The sequence below is a fragment of the Anolis carolinensis genome, chromosome 4 (assembly GCF_035594765.1).
Source record: "Anolis carolinensis isolate JA03-04 chromosome 4, rAnoCar3.1.pri, whole genome shotgun sequence".
Lineage (NCBI taxonomy): Eukaryota > Metazoa > Chordata > Lepidosauria > Squamata > Dactyloidae > Anolis > Anolis carolinensis.
In genome coordinates this window covers 237,195,431-237,200,423 of record NC_085844.1, presented here as the reverse complement: position 1 = coordinate 237,200,423, position 4,993 = coordinate 237,195,431, and the positions used below count along the sequence as shown (strand labels likewise).

General features: G+C 42.5%; 1 non-coding gene across 1 annotated transcript; it reads left to right on the top strand.

Annotated features, from left to right (window-relative positions):
• Positions 1-2,117: 2,117 nt before the first annotated feature.
• Positions 2,118-2,224, top strand: LOC134299066 (U6 spliceosomal RNA). Its single transcript, XR_010006211.1, has one exon. It is a non-coding gene; the product is annotated as a U6 spliceosomal RNA (small nuclear RNA).
• The last annotated feature ends 2,769 nt before the right edge of the window (positions 2,225-4,993 follow it).

Below are 4,993 nucleotides of genomic sequence, written 5' to 3'. Positions count from 1 at the left end.
ATTTCCTTCATTCCCTTAGTGCTATCATTTCATGTCAACTGTTCATCTATACGAAACGATAGACGACATTTTTGTATGAAATAATAGGCGACACGATACTGAAAGCGGAACAGTCATCGTGCTGGCTTTTGTTTTCAGCCACATGGCCTCCATGCCTGCAATTCACTTCCTCATGTGTCAGAGAAGGCCAAGGAATCACTGAAGTGAGCTGGGCAGGGAGTGTATATAGGGGAGGACTGCACCCCAAAGAGCCATTGCTGCCGCTGCTGGACACTGGGGCTGGTTGGGTTGGGTTGAGCTGCTGCTGTGCTGTGGCTGTGTCACTTGGGCTTGCCTTGCCTTGGCTTGCCTGTGGTGAGGGCACTTCTAGGACTACTGGGATATTTGGAGCTTGGGGGGGGGGGATTTGGACTGGATGCTGCTTGTCTTATTTTTAAAAAATTCCTTTCCTTGTTGGGTTTCCTTTCCCATCTCCATTTATCTCACTGGCTGAATTGCCTGCCTGCTGCCTCTGCCTTGGTCCTCCATTTCCTTTGGTGTTTTATTTTACATTTCTGAAAGCAAATACATTTTTGGGGTTTGTAATCCCCAACTCTTTTTTTTTTTTCCGTGTCAGGAGCGACTTGAGGAACTGCAAGTTGCTTCTGGTGTGAGAAAATTGGCTGTCTGCAAGGACGTTGCCGAGGGGATTACCAGATGTTTTGATGTTTTTATCATCCTTGTGGGAGGCTTCTCTCATATCCCCGCATGGAGCTGGAGCTGATAGAGGGAACTCATCCACACTCTTCCCGGGTGGGATTCGAACCTGGCAGCTTTCAGATCAGCAACCCAACCTTCAAGTCACAAGGCTTTAATCCACTACGCCACCGGGGGCTCTATCCCCAACCCTTGAGTGCACTGCTCTGCTTCGCCTTGCTGGGGCACAGTGATTTCTGCCTGGCTGGCTGCAGAGAGCTCGCTCTTCCCTTATTTTAAAATTTATACAATTTAATAATTTTAAAAAATAACAATATCAGGAAAGAGGGCCTGGCCAGATGGGAGAAAAGGGGAATGCTTTTATGGGGGGTTTTATTTCTAAAAAAGAAAAAAAATAGTTAGAAATCGGAGTAAGACATAAACATTTTAGAAGTTGGTGGGCTAAAAGGGGTCGATATGCCCTCTGTGTGTGGTGATTTTCACCCCTCTAGCCCTATATCTGAGCAGGGGGTGAGCCTATGAAGTCCTCACATTGCCGCCAATGGCACGAAAATTTTCAGTTTTTTTCGTTAGCAAGACGAAAATTCTGTTCATATCGGTGCCCCATTTTTTTTAGCGGAAATAAATACGAAAATGAGACAAAATGTATGAAACTACACAAAACGAACAGTAATTCCATACAAATACACAACACTACAGAAAACTCCATTACAGGTTTACCATAGAGTAGCTATAAATCAGAAATAATTTAGACACACAGCAACAACAAAGCTGCACTGAACACATAGAAAAGACTTTAAGATACACATTGAGGGTGCAAAAGTCTCACGTTTAAGGATGATTGAAGGATAGTGGATGAGAGATGTAATAGACTCTCCCTTTGACTGTGCCATACAGCTGAATCTATATACCTCAAACTTCATAGAAATACCTTTTAGTATTTTCTCTTGAGAGTTTTATGTTTGTCATTTTTTATTTTCCAGTCTATCTCCATAGTTTTTGCATTTAAAGTAGAAGAAAAGATGAGACAAGAGAACTTGTAGGCATTTTTGTATTCTCTTAATAGGGCCATATTTTATTTTATTGTTTTGCTTAATTTTATTACTCAGTTTTGTAACAGTCATATATTATTTGGTCATTGTTTTTTTCAAAGCTGTCAAATTTTTTACTCGTTAAGAATGCTACTGCTATTTTAATGCAGTTCATTCTGTGTTTTGATCCACCAATGAATACCAGGTGCTGTAAGCTGTATTTCATTGGAAGGAACTAGCAAAACCACCTCTGAGGATTCCTTGCCTAAGAAAACTCTACAGAATTCATGGGGGTCACCATAAGTCGACAGATGGTTTGAAGCACATTGAAAAAAAACACATACACACAATGTACCTACAAGTAGGCAAGATTAATACCAGGGACATGGCGTGCTCGCTTCGGCAGCACATATACTAAAATTGGAACGATACAGAGAAGATTAGCATGGCCCCTGCGCAAGGATGACACGCAAATTCGTGAAGCGTTCCATATTTTTTGTACTGGAACTTTGGGGCTGAGGAATACTGTCACCATTGCGATGCACTCCCCACACCTCAAGCTGCTAAGAGTTGCTTGTGCGCCTGTTGCAGTGTTGTGTTTCGTGTTCCAATCTGAGTCTTGTTTCCTGAGAGCACTATCCTCTGACAATCTGGATAAGTGACCTACTGTAACAGGTTGTAGAGTACAACTGTACATCAATAAAGCAGAGCTCACTCACAAAAAAAAAATTACCAGGGACATGGCTGCCAATGGTGAGCTCTCCCTTTTTAAAACAATTCAAAGGGCACTGAGTGATTGTTATATTATTATTCTTCTGTTGCATAATTTCATTTTGCAACAGGAAGTGTAAACTAATGACATATTTATCCCTGAATTTATTCCTCTACTCATCCCTTTGGCATGAATGGTCAACCTAACTCAAATCTTTATAGGGCAGGAGCCATATGTTTTGAATTAAAATGGGATGCTATTCATCTAATAATAGTAGTAGTAATAATATTAATAATTTTATTTCTTACCCGCCTCTTCTCGTGGCTTGAGGCAAGTTACAACATGGCTAAAAACATATAATGATCTAAAACATTTTATAAAATACACATATTAAAACGTATTTCTAGAAAAGACATATAAAATACACAGAAGGAAAATTAAAACACAGGACACAAGTTTAACATTCATGATTAAAACTGGCTGGGTAGGCTTGGCTGAAGAGATAGTTCTTTAGATGGATTTTTAATTCTGACAGCCCATTTAGTTGTTGTAGCTCTTTCGGCTACAAAGAAGAGCTTTGGGAGCCCCGGTGGTGAAGTGTGTTAAAGCACTGAGCTGCTGAACTTGTGGACCGAAAGGTCCCAGGTTCAAATCCTGGGAGCGGAATGAGCACCCACTGTTAGCCCCAGCTCCTGCCAACCTAGCAGTTCGAAAACATGCAAATGTGAGTAGATCAATAGGTACCGCTCCGGCAGGAAGGTAACAGCGTTCCATGCAGTCATGCCAGCCACATGACCTGGAGATGTCTATGGACAACACTGGCTCTTCAGCTTAGAAATGGAGATGGAGCACCAATCCGCAGAGTCGGTCACGACTGGACTTAACATCAGGGGAAAACTTAACCTTTACCTTTACGTTTACCTTAGCTCTTCTGGCAGGTTGTTCCACAGTTGTGGGGTGGCCAATGAAAAGACCCGCTGGGGGTCGGTCACCAGTTGAGTTCTGGCAAGCTGGAGTAGACACCCCACAGAGGACCTCAGTATGCAGGGCAGATAACCTGGACCCAAACCATGTAGGTTTTTAATGGTACTTTTTACTTTGTCAGGCAACTAATTGGCAGCCAGACTTTACATCAGTGTAACATGTTCACTCCTGGATGCTCCTGTAACCAATCTGGCTGCCATGTTTTGAACTAACTGGAATGGCTGAACTTGGTACAAAGGTAGCCCAATGTAAAGTGCATTGTGGAAGTCCAACCTTGGGGTTACCAACATATGAACTTCCATCTTTAGATCCTTCAGATCTAGGAAGGGGTGCAGCTCGTGGATCATCTGAAGCTGATAGTAAATACTCCTGACAGTTGCATCTACCTGGGCTGACATTTGGAGAGACAGATCCAGGAGCACTCCCAAGCTGTGAACACAATCATTCAGGGGGAGTGTAACCCCATCCAGAACTGGTTGAAACACCTCCATCCCCAGATTAGAACCCTTGATGGCAAGCACCTCTATTTTGTCTGGATTTAGATTCAATTTGTTTGTCCTCATCCAGCCCATTACCCTCTTCAGACATTCATTCAGAGGATACATGCTATCCTTAGCAGAAGTTTTTGAAAGCATGGAGAAATATATTTGAGTGTCATCAGTGTACTGATTACACCCTACTCCATGCCTACAGATGATCTTGCCCAGCGGTTTCATGTAAATATTAAAAAGCATTGGGGATAGAATGGCACCTTGTGGGGTGCCATGTAACATCTCTTTTTTTTTGAAGTGCAGCTATCCCCAAATCCCCAGATACCACCACCTGGAACCTGCCTGAGAGGTACAACTGGAACCACAGCAATTTCTAACCCCCCCCCCCCACGCATTCCAGAAGGATACCATGGCCGATGGTATTGAAAGCTGTGGAGAGGTCTAGATGCACCAACAAGGACACTCTTCCCTGTCAGAGTTAAGGCAGAGATATCCACTAAGGTGACCATATCTCAGAGAGTTTTAACAAGAATTCGTTGGATAGACTGGTACAACTAAAAGGTGCAAAATGCATCACATTGTTGTTTACAATCAAAACTTATGGAGACCCTATGAATGAAAGACTTTCCGGAGTCCTGGCCTTCAACTGTTCTGTAAATTCAGGACAACCATGGCTTCCTTGATTTAATCGAGCCACCCATAGTGTGATGATCACACTGTGATCCCTTTTTTCCTACTGCCACTTTACCAAACATAATAAGCCAGAATCTTGTTGGGGAGTTAGTAATGTGTAACCAAAGAGTTTATCACACAAGGCAGACAAATCGCAATCACAGCAGGACAAGAGCACTTTTTACTTATCACATGACACAACTCCTTTCCCATCATTGTGCTGGTAGAGACCACTAGAAAGCATTTGTTTTATAACAGCAGATCCCTAACAGATTGTTTGTGTTTGTAAAAGAAATCCCCTCCCAACCTATCAGTCTTCTCATTCCTCTGTTCTCCCTTTCAATTCGCTTCTTTCAGTATCCAGCCAAATTTTAAACCATTTCCAGCCGATATTGAGAGGAAGAGAA